Source organism: Ahaetulla prasina, chromosome 4 (assembly GCF_028640845.1).
Source record: "Ahaetulla prasina isolate Xishuangbanna chromosome 4, ASM2864084v1, whole genome shotgun sequence".
In the NCBI taxonomy this organism is placed as follows: domain Eukaryota; kingdom Metazoa; phylum Chordata; class Lepidosauria; order Squamata; family Colubridae; genus Ahaetulla; species Ahaetulla prasina.
The window spans coordinates 13,420,431-13,441,298 of record NC_080542.1 but is presented as its reverse complement, the minus strand read 5'-3'; positions in this window follow the sequence as shown (position 1 = coordinate 13,441,298).

The following is a 20,868-nucleotide window of genomic DNA, read 5'->3' as shown; positions in this document are numbered from 1 at the left end:
GGGGGGAGGGGTTGTAGCCAAAATAACATTCCTTCCCTGTACACGGAGCCAAAGATTTCATAGGTGGGCCGGGGTGGGATTATGCAGTTGGCCACAGTGAAGGCCAACCCCGCGGTCTTTCCATCCCATGCTCAGTTCATTTCCCTTCCACGCAACCATCAATAGCTCACCCTTTAACACAATTTGTAGACCTCAAATCTCAGCTTTTGCAGCTGGGGAAAACACCAGGCCCTTCCTGGAACAACCCGCCACCCTCCCTCCCTGCCTGGCTGCAGATGTCCACCTGCCATTCCAGAGCACCACCGCCACTTTTCGCTTTTGTTTCGTGGTGGGAGAAAGAAGAAAGTGAATGGTGGCACTGCAGCAGTGCTCTGCGAGGGCAGGCAAATATCCCAGGCTGCTGCATATGTCCCGGGGTAGTGCAGCAGCGGCGTCTCCACCAATGGCTGCCTGCCCACTCCTGCCCGGACTGGGCTGGATACTGACCTTGGAAGGCAAGCAGATGTGAGGGACCACTGGGAAGGCAGCATGGAAGGCAGGCAAGCATGGCAGGGCTGCAGGGAAGGCTGCTAGCTCCCTTCCTCACAACCCTGCCATGTTTGCCTGCCTTCCATGTGGCCTTCCACTTGCCTGCCTTCACAAGCTGGCCATGGGGATGTTGGGAAGGCTGCATGGAAGGCAGGGAAACATGGCAGGACTGCAAGCCATGGACCGGTTTGGGGTGGTGATGGCCAGCCAGCGGTCACTCCCAGTACAGCGAACCAGTCCCAATCTCTACGGGGCACTCAGGTATATATAAGAATTCATGTTCTTCCACTCCTACGTTACCTCTGCCTCGTCCTCCTCTTGTTCCTCTACTTCCAAAACCTCGTCTCCCTGATGGGAATTGTGGTGCATATCCACCTCTTCCCACCTGGCCTCGACCACCTCCGGCCTGGCCAACGCCGGGCCAGCTGCCTCTCACCACGCATCCCCTCATCAATCTCCTCGGGCAATCTCTCTGCCAATGTCCCTCCGCCCCGCAATGTGCACACTGGTTGGGGCCTAAAACCCGTCCTCCTTGCAAAGCTATCGCTAACAATTCTGTTTTCTTGTGCATTCTGGCATCCTTTTCTCTCTTCTCCACTTTATCCCTATTCACAAACACTTTCCGTGCCACTTCCAACAATTCGGTGGTATTCTTCCCCAAAGCTCCCTCTAGCTTCTGTAACTTCTTCTGGATGTCGTCATAACTCTGCGCTATGAATCTTTCATTCAACATACGCACATTCTCCGGTTGTCGTGGGTCTGCCTGGGTATACAACTTGTATGTCTCTATCAGCTTTTGTAGAAAGCTTTCAGGGCTCTCATCCGCCTTCTGCATGATCAAGGAAGGCTTGGACATGTTGACCGGAGGCTTCCCTGCCTTTCTCAATGCCTCCACGGTCAGATTTTGGTATTCTCGCAACCGCGTCATTTGATCCGCCTCCTTTGGATCCCATCCAGGATCGCGATCGGGGGCCCGAACCGCCAGTTCTAGTCCCACATCTGCCATATTAGGGAACCGTTCCCTCATACACGCCCTAACCGCTGCTCTCCACTTCTCTTTCTCATCAGGTGTCAACAGTGTATTCAACAACTGCTGCACATCCTGCCAATTGGGGTTATGTGTTTGCATGACAGTTTGAAATAGATCGGCCATTTCCGTTGGCTTACTGGACAACGGCCCATAATGCTGCTTCCAGTTCAGAAGGTCAGTTGTTGAGAAAGGAACGTATTGAAAACACGGTCGGTACTCAACTACTCCTTGTGGATTCACCACCTGCTGATCCATCTGCCTTAACGGTGCCACAAACTCGTCTTGGGCTGCAGCTGCTACGGCTTCTGCCTTGGCGGTTGCTGCCCTTGTCATTACCCCTACTGCAAACCCCATTTCTGGTACCGTGGTCTCGGCTTCTTCTTCTTCACTATCTACATCCAGGTCTTCTTCCACCCTCTCCAACTTTGCAGGTCTTCCCCTCTTTGGCCGCTTTTTCGTTTTTGGTCGAACAACTGGTTCAACCCCGTCCGCTCCCTCGGCTCCTTCATCTCCGTCCCCAGCCCCTGCCTGTGGCTGAACCGGGGGTGGTGCTCCCGGGTGCGGCGGGGGTGCATACGGCAGGGGTCTCAGGATAGTTTCTTCCTCCTGAATCAACACCTGCTTTTTCGTATCTGATACTTTTGTTTCAGATACTTTCACATCCTTCACTCGTTTAGTGACTACATACAACCTTTTCCCTTCAGGCGGGCTACACATAGACGGACCATCTCAGCCTGACATTGCAACAAATCATCAGCCTGTTCGTCCACTGCATTGGACCACTGGTCTATGTATGGGAACTGGTTCGGGTATTTTTCCTCACTTGAAGCTATAAGGTCCCAGAGGTCACCGATGGTCTGGCACTTAAAAGAGCCCTCTGGTGGCCACCCCGTTCCCAGGTGTGGCCACTGTTGTTGACACAGGTACTTCAGGCGTTCTCTGGTTACCGGGGGGTAGGGAACCTTGTACTGTGTTTTGTTGAAATAGTTCTCAAACCCTTTCAGCATGCAAGCCAAGGGGGTGCTTGGCGTGCTACTACCTCCACCCATCCTATCAACACTACCACCGATCCACAGTACCGGACGTTCCGACGGTTACTAGACGGGAACTGCGATGGTTTAACCACCCACACAACTTAACCGGACTTCGTTAGGACAGCCGTCCCGAGTCCAGGGGGATGATCAGGCCCCCTCTTCTATCTTCAAGCGAGATAGGTACACAAACAGTATATATATATACTTGCCTGCGACATTTTCACACACACGTGTCCTGGCCAGGATTCGGTTCAGACCTCCGTTCCTTCCCACAAGAGTTCTTGGACGAGCTCTCAGCACCGTTGGTCCCACCGAGGTGTCACCACCGTCTCCCGGAGGACTTACCCCCGTGGCGCCTGGAGAATGTTCGGGAGTGGCCCCTGGGAGGGTCCGAAGGGTCGAGCCACCCTCAACGAGATGTCGTCTCGCTTAGTGTCCCATCTGGGGTGACAGCAAAGCTGTTGTAGAATAAAGAGACACAAGCCAGCTCTTCTGGGAAGGAAAGGTTTATTATATATGCATAGGTTCAGGGAACAGAACAAAGCTGAGGGTCTGAACAAAAACAGGGACTTTCCAGCAGAGATATATATACTTTTTCTTTTCTTTTTTTTTCTTTTTTTTATAAAAAAGTTTTATTTTTACAATCTTATCAAATAATTCATCCAATGTACAGTTATATACAATTAGTCGGGCCTGCCCAGTCACCACCCCCCTTTTTAACCTTCTTCCCTCTTCTACCTTCTTTTACTTTCCAAACCTTCCTCTCCTTCTCTTATCTACCTCCTCTCCTCCCTCCACCCTACACTCTTCTCCCTCTTCTACCCCTCTTCCTTCCTCTTCTCCTCTTTCCTACCTCCTACTCTCTCTTTTTTCCCTCCCCACCGTTCTAAAATGGCAACTGGTCAGACCCGACCCTACATTAATTATATTTATACATCTTCAATAATCCCTGTACATTAACCATCACTCCATCACTAACCTCAACCCCCCAATTCCCTTCCCCTTTACCCCCCACCCCCCACCCCGACTTCCCAGAACAAAATGCAGGGTATCAAAACTAACAATCATAATCTAAAATAATTCCTAAATTATAATCTCTAGTCTCTCCACGCTTATTCACACTCTCAATTCCCCTCTCCTTCAAAAATATATCTAATACAAATTATTTCCTAAATTTACTCATATGCTATTTGATATTTTTTTATCTGATACTTATTTTGAATATAATCAATCCACATTTTCCATTCTAAAATATATTTTTCTTGTGTATAGTCTTTCAAGTAAGCAGAGATTTTTGCCATTTCTGCCAGATTTGATACTTTAAGAGTCCATTCTTCAATTGTAGGTAATTCTTCTTTCTTCCAATATTGAGCAATCAAAAGTCTTGCGGCTGTTATTAAGTTCAGAATCAATTTAGTCTCTATAGCTGTACAATCCATAATTATTCCTAGTAAAAAGAACTGCGGGGTAAACTTAATCTTCTTTTTCAAAATATTCTGCATGATCCACCATACTTTAATCCAAAATGCTTTAACTTTTTTGCAAGTCCACCATATATGATAATAAGTAGCATCTTCACAATCACATCTCCAGCATTTAGCCTGTACATTAGGATACATACATGACAATTTTTTGGGGTCTAAATGCCATCTATAAAACATCTTATAAAAATTTTCTCTCATATTTTGCGCTTGTGTAAATTTAACATTCCTCACCCAAATTCTTTCCCAAGTTTCCAACATTATTGGTTGCTGAAAATTTTGTGCCCACTTAATCATACAATCCTTAACCAAATCAGTCTCTGAATCTATTTCTACTAATACATTATACAACCTCTTAATATGCTGTTGACCTTGATCTCTCATTTGTTTTAACAAATTATCCTCAATTTGCTTAACACCTATTTTTTGATCTAATTTCCATCTAGCTTGTAATTGTCCGTATTGGAACCATGTATAATTTTTCCCTTCTTCCCCCATCTTTTCTCTAGATTTTAATTGTAACTCCCCCTTTTCCATACAAAGAAGTTCTTTATAAGTAACTACCTCCATCTTTTGATATATATTTATATTTTCTATCATGTGTCTCGGGTTTGCCCATATTGGAATCTTTCCATCTAATTTGTATTGATATTTCCTCCAAACCCTCAATAATGCATTTCTAATTATATTATTTTTAAATATTTTATCAACTTTCTTATCATATAATAAATAGGCATGCCACCCATATAACAAACCATAACCTTCTATATTCAGAACTCTTTCCTCAGTTAAATTAATCCAATCAGTAATTAATGATAAAACAACTGCTTCATAATACAATTTTAAATTAGGCATTTTAAGACCCCCTTTCCTTATATCCTGCATTATTTTAATTTTATTCTTGGTTTTTGCCCATCCATACAAATTTACTAATCCCTTTTGCCATTCCTGTAATTTAATATCATTCTTAAACACGGTATCATTTGAAACAAAAACAAAAACCTGGGCAAAACATTCATTTTATAGCCGCTATTCTTCCCAGCAAAGATAGTTGTAACTTCTTCCAACTCTCCATTTCTTTCCATACCTTCTGCCACAATACCTCATAATTATTTTTGTATAATTTAACATTTGAAGCTGTAATATATATTCCTAAATATTTAACCTTTTTAACGATTTCAAAACCTGAAGTTCTTTCTAACTCTTCTTTTTGTTGTATATTCATATTTTTAGTTATCATCTTTGTCTTTTGCTGATTCACCTTAAATCCAGATACTTTACCATACTGACCAATTATATCTTTTAAACCAGTTACTGAGTATATTGGTTGAGATACAGTAACAACCAGGTCATCTGCAAAAGCTCTTAATCTATAATCTTGATGTTTAACTCTAATTCCCTTTATTCGATCGGAACCACGTATGTTATTCAGAAGAATTTCTAAAGTTAAAATAAAAAGTAATGGGGACAAGGGACATCCCTGTCTCGTCCCTTTCTCAATTTTAAAAGTTTCTGTTAACCCACCATTTACTATTATTTGTGCTGTTTGCTTCTGATATATTGCTTTAATTGCATGGATAAAATAATCCCCAAATTGCATTTTTCTATTACTTTAAACAAAACTGCCAATCCAATCTATCAAAAGCTTTTCAGCATCCAAAAAGGAATGCCGCTGATACTTGGTTGTTTCGTTCCAAATATTCAAGTAAATTTACGATTTGCCTCACATTATATCTCATCTGCCTACCCTTAATAAATCCTGACTGATCATTATGAATTATTTGATTCATCACTGGCATTAATCTATTAGCCAATATCTTGGTAAATATCTTGTAATCAGTATTTAAAAGTGATATAGGCCTATAATTCTCTGCTTTAATACCATCTCGATCTTCCTTCGGTATTAACGAAATAAAGGCTGTCCTCCATGAAGAGACATCTCCTCCCATTTGAATTTTATTAAATAACTCTTTAAGTGGTTCAACCATCTCATTTTGTAAATTTTATAATAAACAGCTGTTAAACCATCTGTTCCTGGTGCTTTACCGATTTTAAGTTGTTTAATTGCTAAGAAAATTTCCTCTGAAGTAATTAATTGATTCAATTCTTCTCTTTGATTTTCTGTAAGCTCACAAATATTTTGTTGTTGTAAATATCTTTCTATCTCTGTATCATCAACCATATCCCTAGAATATAACTTACTATAATACTCTAAAATGCTTTTTTGATCAAGTTCTTTTGATAAACTTGCTTACCCCTATATTCTATTTTATCAATCGTTCGTGATTTCTGTTTTTTCCTTATTAAATAGGCAAGCCATCTTCCTGGCTTATTGGCATTATTAAACGTATTATGTTTTACATATTGTAAATTAATTGCTACTTGATCTGCCATCAACATATTAAACTGACCTCTCAATATATTTATTGATTCTTTTATTTTACTATTTCCTGGGCTATTTTATCAATAATTGTTCTTTCTTTTTAATTTCCTCTTCCAGTTCCTTTTTCTTTTCTGCAATTTATTTTTGTATTTAATATTCATTTGTATAAGATTTCCTCTCATATAAGCCTTACTGAGTCCCAAATCATCTCTATAGATGTCTCTTTTTCATATTCATAATAAAAATTCTTTCATTTGTTTTTACATTCATTTACATTTTGTTCATATTTAAACAAATTCTCATTCAACCTCCATGATCTCCTAGCCTCCTTTTCCGATCAAATTCAATCCAAACTGGACTATGATCAGATAAAGTTCTTGAACAAATCTTAGTCTTCTTCACTCTAGAATACAAGTCATTAGTAATCAAAATAAAATCAATCCTCGAAAATGATTGGTGCCTATCAGAAAAGAAGGTAAAATCCCTCTCTTCTGTATTATGTTCTCTCCAAATATCTCTTAATTCCAAGTCCTCCATCATTTCAAAAAAAGCCTTTGGTAATTTCGCCCGGCTTGATATCTTCCTTAAGCTTTTTGTCTTTTGAGTATCCAACACACCATTCCAATCACCCATTAATATATATGATTTATAATCCCAAAATACTATTCTTTTATGTAAAACTTGAAAAATTTTCTTGTTGTTGATTCGGAGCATAAACTCCTATTAATAATGTCTTCTTTCCCTCCAACAAGAGTTCAATAGCAATGTATCTTCCTTGCTTATCCACCTCAATTAATTTTGCTGATATATCCTTCTTTATATATATAACTAAACCATTTTTTTTCTCCAAAGAGGAGGCAACAAAATGTACTCCCAGTTTTGAATTTATCAAATATTTCTGGTCTAAAGATCTAATATGTGTTTCTTGTAAACAAGTAATGTCATTTTTAAATTGTTTCAAATAATGAAATACTTTCCTTCTCTTCATGTAAATTCAAACCATTAACATTCCAAGATAATAGTTTAATTGCCATTATCGGCCAAAGGAAACTTTTGGAACACTAGCCATAAATCACATTTTGCTTTAGGCCTTGCTCCTCCCACTGTTTCCGTTGTAGTAGTTGCCAGTTGTTGTTGTGCCTTCATCTCTTGTTCCTTGCTTAGCAGCAGCTCTTGTCAGCCTTTGTTCTTTTGAATCTGGACCCGTCATAGGTATTTCCAACACTTGTAATAAATCTTCTTCCATCGCAATCTGTTCTTGAACCTGCTTCACTTCTCTTTCCTTCACTTCAGTCTCCTTTCTTCTAGCATCCAGTGGAGAAAGACTTCCAACTTTTAATGCCTCAACATAAAATTCTCTCGCTTTTCCAACTGTATTGAGACGATGTACTTTCCCTGCATAATATACTATTATACCAGTTGGAATATCCCATCTATATTCAATCTGACGTTTTTTAAGTTCATTCACCAGGAAGGCAAATTCCTTTCTAGCCCTTAACATTTTTGGTGGAATTTCCTTTAATATTAAAATATCCTGACCAGCAATCTGAATCTTCTCCCCCTTATATGAGGCTTGCAAAATCTGATTTCTCACTGTTCTATTTGTAAAATAAATAACAACATCCCTTGGCAACTTTTTTTGCCTTGCTATCCAAGAATTCACACGATATATTTTATCAATTTGATAAGCCACATCTGCTGGACGAGCTGCTAATATCTCAGCAAATACTTCAGAAAAATTTCTTAAATCCTCTTCTTTATTCTCTTTCAGACCACGAATTCTTAGAGCAAATTCCATATTTCTGTATTGTATCAAAACTATTTCATCATCTGTTTTTCCATTTTACTTTGAAATTCAGCCATTTTATTATCTAATTTTGAATTATGTTGCTTAATTTCTTCAACCTCCTTCCAATAAAATCACATTATTTGCCAAACTTTGTACTGCAATTACAAATCCTTCCTTAACTTCTTTATTTCCCACTTGAATTTCTGATATCTGCTCTTTCATTTCAGACATCTCATCAGTTATTACTTTAAATTTTCTTGCATAAAGTCTTTTAAATTCTCTTGTACCGCCTCTAAGTTCAATGTTCTAGTCTCCACTGTATGAGCTGGAGAGGCACCAGCTGAGGAGATTCCAGAGCCCTTTGTTACAGTAGACTTTAATTGTTTGGCTGCCATCTTCTATAAAATTATTTATTTATTTCCAACTTAATATTCAGTTTAAATCTTCTTAACCTCTGAGAAACACAGTCCTTTAAAGCTTTTTTAAAGCAATATTTAAAAAGAAAATCTCTCCTAGATTCTAGGCAGCAAAGAGTTAAAGAGTTAAAGCAGCAAGTAACATGCAAATTACCAACTGCAGACAAACGCTGAAAGTATCACTTTCGCTTTCCACTCGTTAACTTGTTAACAATTCGCCTCCATTTTCTTGCTGTTTTCAAACTTGTTACAAAGTATCGGGGAATCGGCTTGGCTACTTGCATAAAGTTCTCCCACTTTCGTTCTGTCTGGTATAATCCTTTATTGTCCAAAATAAATCTCGGCGTTTGGTCGTGGTGATTAGTTCCGCCCAAGCAGAAGAATCCTCGGATCTGGAGCTCTTCGGGTTGCTGGAGGGAACTTAACCCTTCAAACCCCTTTTTTCTCAGGGGCTTTAGGGAAATTCAACCTCTGCCCTCAGCTCACCCCCTCCTCTTCTCCCGAAGAGAGGGTTTTTCGAACCGCTGGACAGCAGATTTAAGCTGTCCTAGCGATTCCACAAAATCCAGAGGTTGGTGATCGTAAAGATCACCGCCATCACCTACGGTGCCAAACCGGAAGTCTCCGAGATATATATACTTTTTCGTTACGTGTTAACAGCGTATACATTGCTCAGCATGTTACATTCCATATATGGTTATAATTCCAAGAAATGAATATAAGGAACTGATACCACACATTTGGGGAGGTAGTACAATATGTTTGTTCTGATACCAGAGTTCCGTTGATGCATGACAGGAAGACACGGTTATCTAAGCTCAGCACATTTATTTATGGGTATACATTGGCAGGGCTGTGGTCGTCCATCAAGCTGAGAAAGCAATTCCCTTAATATAGCTGACAAGGCATTTCCTTATACATGAGAGTGGACCAAAGTTTCTTTACCCAGGGCTTGAGGCCTGCTATGTGTACTGGTGGTCTGAATAGTTTTATGTATGCCACCTTACTACCAGTTCAAATCCCCCTGCAACTCAGACTAATCTGTGCACAACCAAGCCCCCACCCAAACAGGACACACCCCCAGCCAATCAGAGCAGTAAAAAAAACCCATCCAATCAGAGCACAGCCAAGCTCCACTCAATCACTTCAAACCCCCACTAGCAGTTAAAAAGGAAGAAACAGCTGCAATCACACATTGCTCCAGAAGCACGAAGCTGAAGCCTGAAGATGACGAATAAGACTACGTTGAAAAGTCGCCAAGACACTTCCAATTTTACGTGGGAGAAAACCCGAATAACCAAAGACCTACATATAAACACCCGCGAAAACCTCAGAAAACATATATATATATATATATATATATATATATATATATATATATATATATATATATGTATATATATATATATATATATATATATATATATATATATATATATATATATATATATATATATATATATATATATATATATATATATGCATTTATATCTCGCATTTATATATATACATATATATATATATATATATATGTTTTCTGAGGTTTCATGGTGTTTGTATGTAGATCTTTATTCGGGTTTTCTCACGTAAATTGGAAGTGTCTTGACGCTTCACAAGTCTCATCGTCATCTTCAGGCTTCAACAAATCTTGTCTTTCAACTGGTGAGTTGCACTGCTGCTGTTTGGCTTCGTGTTCGTGGTCGTGCTACATCTTCATAGTGGGTATCAGTCTGCTGCATGTATGGATTGGAGGGGTTTGAAATGGCTAATGTTGCAGCTGCGGTCTGGCTTCTGGTCCTTGGTCGTGCTTCCTGATCAGTGTGGGTTTGGGTCTGCTTTCTGGGTGGATGTGTGGTGGTGACATCCTGTGTGGACCTCGTGAGTGTGGGTCTGGTGTCATTCCTCGTGTTAGGGACTCGTTTGTCAATAAGGGCGTGTTTCCAAATGGCTGGTAGGCAGGAGGTATCATCTCATTTGTTCATGCAATGGAATCAATGGAAGACATAAGCTTTGCTTTCTTTTTCCCTAGGTGGATCACTGTTATTCCTCCTTATAAGCATTCTTTCTAAGTTTGTCTCTGTGTGCACACATGTCTATATAATACAATAACTTGTGATGCTCAGGAATCAACCAGCATTAAACTTTTAACAGTACTGCCACTAAATAAGGAACCCAATAATGAGGACCGTGACAATATTTTAGTATGTTGCTTCTGGAGAAGCATTTGGAAGTCTACTCTTCAAAATTGTTGATGAAGATGATGCAAAAAACCTTTCTGGTGATTATTTATTTATTTAGCCTACAATGAGAACATGACAAAACAGAAGTAAACATATGCATACTATACGTATAATTATGAGGTGGTGGTCTCATAATGGGATATCCTATTCAGTTAGCCAGATGATCCCCTCTGGCATTGCTTTGTGCAGAACTTCCAAGGAACCAAGAATGCATGTTCTGGGCAATCGTGCACAATTTATTTATTTATTTTTTATTTATTTATTCAATTTGTATACCGCCCTTCTCCCGAAGGACTCAGGGCGGTTTACAGCCAATAAAATTAGTTATAATACAGGTTAAAAACAATATAAAAAACTGATTCAATATATGGCATAGAAAAGCTAAAATAAAAATAAAAAACCCCATTTAAAACTGCATTTAGGCTAGCCCTGCGCGATGGAACAAAAGCGTCTTCAGCTCACGGCGAAAGGTCCTGAGGTCAGGAAGTTGACGAAGCCCTGGAGACAGCTCATTCCAGAGGGCCGGAGTCCCCACAGAGAAGGCCCTCCCCCTGGGGGGTCACCTGCCGACATTGTTTGGCCGACGGCACCCTGAGGAGGCCCTCCCTGTGGGAACGCACAGGTCGATGGGAGGCTACTGGTGACAGTAGGCGGTCCCATAAATAACCTGGTCCAATGCCATGGAGCGCTTTAAAGGTAGTAACCAGTACCTTGAATTGCACACGAAAGACCACTGGGAGCCAGTGCAGACCGCGCAGGAGAGGTGTCACATGGGAGCCTCGAGGTGCTCCCTCTATCACTGCATTCTGGCCAGTTGGAGCTTCTGGGTGCCCTTCAAGGGGAGCCCCATGTAGAGAGCATTGCAGTAGTCCAGGCAGGATGTGACGAGAGCATGAGTGACTGTGTAGAGGGAAGCCTGGTCTAAAAAAGGACGCAACTGGCATATCAGGCGAACCTGATAAAAAGCTCCCCTGACGACGGCTGTCATATGATCTTCTAACGACAGCCATGCATCCAGGAGAACGCCTAGATTGTGAACCATATTTGCATATCAGTACCACAATGACAAGGGAAACCTGTCCATCCCTATTGATACAGGGGAGAGGAAGTGCTTTCCAGTATTAAGACCCAAGGAGGCACAATAGTTAGAGTGCAGTACTGCAGGCTACTTCAGCTGACTGCTATCTGCAGTTCAGCAGATTGAAACTCACCGGCTGAAGGTTAACTCAGCCTTCCATCCTTCTGAGGTAGGTAAAATGAAGACCCAGATTGTTGGGGGAAATATAATAACTCTGTAAACTGCTTAAGAAGGCTGTAAAAGCACTATGAAGTGGTATATAAGTCTAAGTGCTATTGCTATTGCTATTACATCTAATGCTATTCAAGTTTGTTCAGATAGAATAAAGCAGATTAAAACCAGGTGGTTTTTATAGAGGGAACTGGATAGATGTTAAGTGAATTGGTGTTTTCAATGCTGGCCTATGGTATTTCAATCTTGTAATGAAGTGTATCTGAAGAATCGTCTTGAATTGAAAATTTATTGCATGAACCATGCAAGGAAATGTTGGTTTATTTAATCCTTCCAGGAAACAGGGAAAGACATGGATGTTCATCATATGCATTCATTGAGGAAGGTAAAAAAAATCCAAATACATAAATCCACATAGAGTAATACACCGTGAGTTTCTTAAATCATATTTTTTTTCTTGGTTTTATTTAACAGTGTGAAAAAAATATTTACTTTTTTTTAGAGAATGGAAACTATTCTGGAATGATATAGTACTTAACCAGAAGAAGTTGTAGAATATTCATAGTAACAGTAATAGCACTTAGACTTATATACCGCTTCACAGTGCTTTACAGCTCTCTCTAAGCGATTTACAGAGTCAACATATTGCCCCCAACAATCTGGCTCCTCATTTTACCCACCTCAGAAGGATAGAAGGCTGAGTCAACCTTGAGCCTGGTGAGATTCGAACTGCCAAATTGCAGACAGCCGGCAGTCAGCAGAAGCAGCCTGCAGTACTGCACTCTAACCACTGCGCTACTGTGAAATGGAACCACTGTGAAATGGAAATCCAGATTGTGTATTTCAGATATAGATTTCTGCATTCAATATCCAGATGATCATTATCCAAACCCTACCCAGGATTCATGCATTCCAAAGAAGAAAACCTACTTGTCCTATGGAGAACCTTTGGGCAGCACTTCCGCCAGTTTTGCTTTTTGTGCTACTTGTCTCTCCACTTTCGTCTTGGGAATCTTTGTTAAATACCACGACACTCCCATTGTCAAAGCCAACAACCGGAACCTGACCTATGCTCTCCTTGTTTCACTTTTCTTCTACTTCCTCTGCGCTCTCCTCTTCATTGGCCACCCAGAGTTGCTTCATTCAACAAACTGCATTTGGCACAATCTTCTCAATGGCAGTTTCTTGCATATTGGCCAAAACCACTGTGGTGGTTCTAGCATTTACCGCTAACAAGCCAGGGTTCAGGATGAAGAAATGGATGGGCCAAGTATTGGCTAACTCCATCATTCTTTCCTCCTCACTGATTCAAATCACCATTTGTACAGTGTGACTGGTCGTTTCTCCCCCATTTCCAGATGTTGACATGCATTCAATGCCAGCAGAAATTATTGAAGAATGTAATGAAGGTTCAGCTTTCATGTTTTACTGTGTCTTGGGCTTTATGGGATTCCTAGCCATTGTCAGCTTTGTAGTTGCTTTTCTGGCCAGGAGATTGCCTGACACATTTAATGAAGCCAAGTTTATTACCTTCAGCATGTTGCTGTTTTGCTGTGTTTGGATGTCTTTTGTTCCAACTTACCTAAGTACCAAAGGGAAGTACATGGTGGCTGGGGAGATCTTCTCCATTTTGGCCTCCAGTTTTGGGATACTGAGCTGCATCTTTTCCCATAAATGCTACATCATTTTGCTGAAGCCAAATCTTAACACGAGGGAGCAGCTAACAAGAAAAAAATAAACTGTGAACAATGAACCTGAAATTCTGTAAATTTATTCTCAAAAGCACTGCAGGAAAAAGGGTGCTGTGTGAAGGTTTCATATTGATAGATGGGTTTCTCTGGTTTTAACCATTATATGTGTGCTGTTTCACACACTGCTTATGCCTTTAGGTAAAAGCTGACTCTTCACCTCTAGTGTTCCTTCTTGTCAGCATTTTTGTACATGTAGTTTAAATACAAATTCTTCTTAGGAGGCATTGCTGTCTGAATATTGGGAAACATCCCAAGTCTGTGCAAGCAAAATGATGTTAAAATGCATGATATGTCAGCTATTTTTTATAGTTATTGAGCAAATTCTCAAATTCAGACCCCAGAACTTTCAAAGAAATTCTGAATTTCTCTATTTAAAACATGTGTGTGTGTGTGTATGTGTGAGAGAGAGAGAGAGAGAGAGAGAGAGAAAAACAGAGAGACAGAGACAGAGAGAAAGAGAGAGACAGAGAGAGACAAAGAGTGGGGGAGAGAGAGAGAGAGAGAGAGAAACAGAGACAGTGGGACAGAGAGAGACAGAGAGACAGAGAGAAACAGAGAGACAGAGAGAGAGAAAGAACGACAGGGAGACAGAGACAGAGGGACAGAGAGGGGGAGAGAGGGGGAGAGACAGACAGACACACACAGAGAGAGAGAGAGAGAGACAGAGGGAGGGAGGGAGGGAGGGAGGGAGATTTCAGGTCACTTAAATCAATGGAAAAAATAAGGTTTACTTTCCTTTTCCCTTGGTGGACCACTGTTATTCCCCCTAGCATTCAGAAAGAGAGAGAGAGAGAGAGAGATGACAGTATAATCTCTCCTTGGTGGAAAGATTCTTTCTTTTTTTTTTTATTGAAAGAGTTTTAAAAAACAAAAACATTTTCCCCCCTTTTTTCCCCCCTCCCTCCCAAAAAAACCCCTTCCCCCCTCCCTCCCCCCCCCCGGCTTCCCGGGTCAATCACAAGTTATTGTTATACATAAACCAAACATAGAATAAAATTTCCCTTCCAATCCAAATAACCACATCCAAAGCTTTTCATCTCCCAACCCCTCCCATTACATAAAATAACTTTCTAATTATTCAAAGGCAATCTGATATTTCTTAATCTGATATCTGTTTTGTAGATAATCAATCCATTTTTCCATTCAATTAAATATCTTTCCTGCGTATTGTCTTTTAAAAAAGCTGAGATTTTAGCCATCTCAGCCAAATTAATAACTTTCAGAATCCATTCTTCTAATGTAGGTATCTCTTCTTCTTCCAGTATTGTCCAATCAACAGTCTTGCTGCTGTTATTAAATTCAGAATCAATTTAGTCTCAATCCCTGTACAATCCGTTATAATTCCCAAAAGGAAAAATTGTGGCAGGAACTTTATCTTCTTCTTCAGTACATTTTGAATAATCCACCAAATTCTTATCCAAAAGACCTTAATTTTCTTGCAAGTCCACCAAATATGAAAATATGTAGCATCATCACAATCACACCTCCAACATTTCGCTTGGATATTAGGATACATACATGATAATTTTTTGGGATCTAAGTGCCATCTATAAAACATCTTATAAAAATTTTCCCTTAAATTCTGTGCTTGTGTAAACTTAACATTTCTAACCCAGATTTTCTCCCATGTTTCCAACATTATTGGTTCCTGAATATTCTGTGCCCATTTTATCATACAATCCTTTACCAAATCCTTTTCCGAATCTATTTCAAGCAACACATTATACAATCTCTTTATATGCTCCTGGGTCTGATTTCTAATTTGCTTTATTAAATTTTCCTCCCTTTGCATTATACCAATTTTTTGATCTTCTTTCCATCTAGCACTTATTTGCCCATATTGAAACCAAGTATAATTCCTCCCTTCTTCATTTAATACCTGTAATGATTTTAATTGCAATCTACCTCCTTCAGCATACAAAAGTTCTTTATAAGTAATCATTTCCTGTTTCTGTTCTATATTTATATTCTCTATTGCATGTCTAGGGCTCGCTCATATAGGAATCTTGTAATCTAATTTATAGGAATATTTTTTCCAGACCCGCAAAAGAGCACTTCTCAACACATGATTCTTAAAAGCCCTATCCACTTTTTTTTCATAAAATAAATACGCATGCCATCCATATAACAAGTCATAACCTTCTATATTCAAAATTCTTTCCTCTGTTAAGTTAAACCAGTCACTTATTACTGAAAGGGCTACTGCTTCATAATATAGTTTAAAGTTAGGCATTCTTAAACCACCTCTTTCCCGTGAGTCCTGTATTATTTTCATTTTAACCCTCGCCTTTTTACCCTGCCATATAAATTTGTTAATCCCAATCTGCCAATCTTCCAAATTTTTATCCTTTTTAATTATTGGTATCATCTGGAACAGAAACAAAAATCTAGGTTTTAAAAAGGAAGAAACAGCTGCAGTCACACATTGCTCCCAGAAGCACGAAGCTGAAGCCTGAAGATGACGAATGAGACTTCGTTGAAACGTCGCCAAGACACTTCCAATTTTACGCGGGAGAAAACCCAAATAACCAAAGATCTACATATATATATATATATATATATATATATATATATATATATATATATATATATATATATATATATATATATATACTTATACCTTTATATACTATATAACCTTTCTGTATGATAGTTACATATATTGTTGTGACAAAATAAATAAATAAATAAATTAAATAAAATAAAGGTACAACACTTACGACACTTAATGATAGTCATAGGGTACAAACTTAATATTGATGAAACTTAAAGTAACTGAACAACATTAAATAAAGAGATGTAAATATAAATGAATATAAATGTTTAGATAAGAACAATGAATATTATAATATGTGTGTGTGTGTGTGTATGTTGGAGTAATGCAATTATCCTACTATTGAGTAGTAAATAGAAGTGATAGAATAGAGAACTACAAAAGCAAAATACGTAAGTCGATACGAAATGCTGTAAAATTACCATTAATATTATGTAATGTTTATTTATTTATTTATTTATTTATTTATTTTTCATATTTATATACCGCCCTATCTCCCTAGGGACTCAGGGCGGTTCACAGGCAATTAAAAATACATAAATACAAGTTAAAATAACAGTTAAAAAACTTATTCTATAGCCCATTATTAAAATTAATATAAAAAATAAAAACCCGTTTAAAACCAATAAATTTAAAATCTAATCCAGTCCCGCGCAGATGAATAAATATGTTTTGAGCTCGCGACGAAAGGTTCGGAGGTCCGGAAGTTGACGCAGTCCTGGAGGGAGTTCGTTCCAGAGGGTGGGAGCCCCCACAGAGAAGGCCCTTCCCCTGGGCGTCGCCAGACGACACTGCCTAGCTGACGGCACCCTGAGGAGTCCCTCTCTGTGAGAGCGCACGGGTCGGTGAGAGGTATTCGGTAGCAGCAGGCGGTCCCGTAAATAGCCCGGCCCTATGCCATGGAGCGCTTTAAAGATGTTCACCAACACCTTGAAGCGCACCCGGAAGGCCACAGGTAGCCGGTGCAGCCTGCGCAGGATAGGTGTCACGCGGGAGCCACGAGGGGCTCCCTCTATCACCCGCGCAGCTGCATTCTGGACTAACTGAAGCCTCCGGATGCCCCTCAAGGGGAGCCCCATGTAGAGAGCATTGCAGTAATCCAGACGAGACGTCACAAGGGCGTGAGTGACTGTGCACAAGGCATCCCGGTCTAGAAAGGGGCGCAACTGGCCCACCAGGCGAACCTGGTGGAAAGCTCTCCTGGAGACGGCCGTCAGGTGGTCTTCAAAAGACAGCCGTTCATCCAGGAGAACGCCCAAGTTGCGCACCCTCTCCATCGGGGCCAATGACTCGCTCCCAACAGTCAGCCGTGGACTCAGCTGACTGTACCGGGATGCCGGCATCCACAGCCACTCTGTCTTGGAGGGATTGAGCTTGAGCCTGTTTCTCCCCATCCAGACCCGTACGGCTTCCAAACACCGGGAGAGCACTTCGATAGCTTCGTTGGGGTGGCCCGGTGTGGAAAAGTACAGCTGGGTGTCATCAGCGTACAGCTGGTACCTCACACCGAAGCCACTGATGATCTCACCCAGCGGCTTCATATAGATGTTGAACAGAAGGGGCGAGAGAATCGACCCCTGCGGCACCCCACAAGTGAGGCGCCTCGGGGCCAACCTCTGCCCCCCTGTCAACACCGTCTGCGACCGGTCGGAGAGATAGGAGGAGAACCACCGATAAACGGTGCCTCCCACTCCCAATCCCTCCAACCGGCGCAGCAGGATACCATGGTCAATGGTATCAAAAGCCGCTGAGAGGTCTAATAGGACCAGGGCAGAGGAACAACCCCTATCCCTGGCCCTCCAGAGATCATCCACCAACGCGACCAAAGCCGTCTCCGTGCTGTAGCCGGGCCGGAAACCGGACTGGAACGGGTCTAGATAGACAGTTTCATCCAGGTGCAGGGGAAACTGATGTGCCACCATACTCTCTACAACCTTCGCCGCGAAGCGAAGGTTGGAGACCGGACGATAATTACCTAAAACAGCCGGGTCCAGGGAAGGCTTCTTGAGGAGGGGCCTCACCACCGCCTCTTTCAAGGCGGCCGGAAAGACTCCCTCCAACAAGGAAGCACTCGTAATCGCCTGGAGCCAGCCTCGTGTCACCTCCTGAGTGGCCAGCACCAGCCAGGAGGGGCACGGGTCCAGTAAACATGTGGTGGCATTCAGCCTTCCCAACAACCTGTCCATGTCCTCGGGAGCCACAGAGTCAAACTCATCCCCTTAATGCGTTATGACTTGACATGTCTTGTTTTTATACATGTGTAATTATTTTTTGGTGTTGTTTTTAAAGACAAACTGTTTAATAAAAATTATTTTATAAAAGAAAAGAAAAGAAAATAGGGTTAGGGTTAGGGTTAGGGTTAGGATTTAGGATGATGGCTCTGCCTATTTTCAGTGTTCAAAAAAATCACTTTGAAATCTGAAATATATGGAGGTCATCACAAGAAAAATTTGAGTGCCACTGATTGATTAGCTCAATCAAAAAGATTTTGTGACCATTTCAACTTCAAAAAAAAAAAAAAAATTGAAGAAAGTCCTACTGAAGTCCCCAGAAGTACTTAGACTTAGCTTAAGTAGAAACGAGAGAAACACCTTCAAAAATGAAAGTATATAAAACTATTCTGCGAAAAAGCACCAAGCAATATTTGGAAAACAATTTCATATGTTTTGTGTTTTAATGTGGTTGGAGCATATTGGCATTCTGAAGAAAAATCTTTAGAGAAGTCACAAGGTTTTTCCAGGACAAAGGACCAAGCAATTTAATTTTAAATAAGACATTTGTTATCATTTTTAGCTATTAATTTCTCTTGTAGAGTCATGAAACAGAACTACCAACATATCTTGACTTTGGAATTTGCTTTAAAGGAGATCAATGACAACACCCAACTCTTACGTAACATCACTCTGGGCTTCCATATCTACAATAATGATTTCAGTGCCAGTGTTATTTATCTTGCTTCCATGGAACTTCTGTCCACAAAAGACCAATTCTTTCCAAATTACAAATGTGATGCCCAAAATAATCTGGTAGCAGTCATTGGGGGACCTAACTCTGATGTCTGTCTCAACATGGCAACAATTCTCTGCGTGTACAAGATCCCACAGGTAGGCCATTGAATATACCTTAAGTATTTAAAATGGGAGAACATCTTCTCTAAAATTTGAGGCACTTTTCTGACCAAGTTATGAGTGACCAAAATAGAGACAAATCCAAAGGCTTAACTTAAATAGAAACTCTTCATTCTGGGAAAGAATTTGTTAGATTCGGGCAATAACGAGGCAGGAGACCAGGATAGTGACAACAGCTCTTTACTATATGGTGAACCCAGCAACCAGTGCCCGGGAAAACATCTCCTTATATACAGTTTAGCCGGTGGCTTCAACCAATCAGCAACCTGCTTTTTTCCCGCCAAAACTTTTAAAGATACATTACACTCCTTCCCTCCCAGAAAACACTTTACCCATATTTACATAAAATTTACATCTTATTTTTCGACGTAATCACGCAAGTAGACTGGGCGTCTCCTGACTCTTTCAGACCTGCGCAATTCATTCTCTGGGAGTGAGTCGAGCTGACCGGAGGGACTGTTTGTTCCTCTCAGCTCCTCCTCTAGGCCATCCGGCCCTGGATTATTTGCAGAGTCTTCCCTGCTGTCTTCAGGATGAACCAGTTGGCGTCGCTGGACCTCCCGGCACTCAGATAAGTCCCGCGTTAGCCCCGGGTTTGAGTCACCCCGGGTTTGAGTGGATTCCAACATTGAATAGTCAGGGCATGTTTCGTCTGATTCTGTATTACCTGTTATGCGTTTTCTTATCTGGTCTATGTGGCGCTTCCATACCCGGCCATCCTCCAACTCTATTAGATATGACTTTGGTCCTGTTATTTCTAGGATTGTTCCTGCTAACCAGGTCGGGCCCTCGCTGTAGGTCGCCTGTTGCCATCCCTCTTGTTTTACCGTGTGCCCCTTTGTAACCGTCTGGTGTGTAGTTTGGGTTTAAACGGTCTAGTGGGCACCTAAGCTTCCGACCCATTAATAGCTCGGCCGGGCTGCGGCCAGTTGTGACACAGGGGGTTCTGTGTTGGACTGCTAGGAATGTATCGATTTTTGTTTGCCAATCGCCTGGCTTGATTCTGGACAATGCTTCCTTTGCGCTCCGAACGAAACGTTCTGCAAGGCCGTTCGTCGCAGGGTGGAAAGGCGCCGAGAGGACATGCCGGATGCCCTCCTCTGCCAAGTACCCCTCAAACTGGGTTGCCGTGAATTGCGGGCCGTTATCGGAGACTAAAGTGTCGGGCAACCCATGGGTTACAAATAGGTGTCGTAGGACTGAGATCACGGCCTCGGCTGTCATGGATCTCATGAGAATGATTTCCAGCCATTTGGAGTAGGCATCGACTACTACCAGAAAGGTC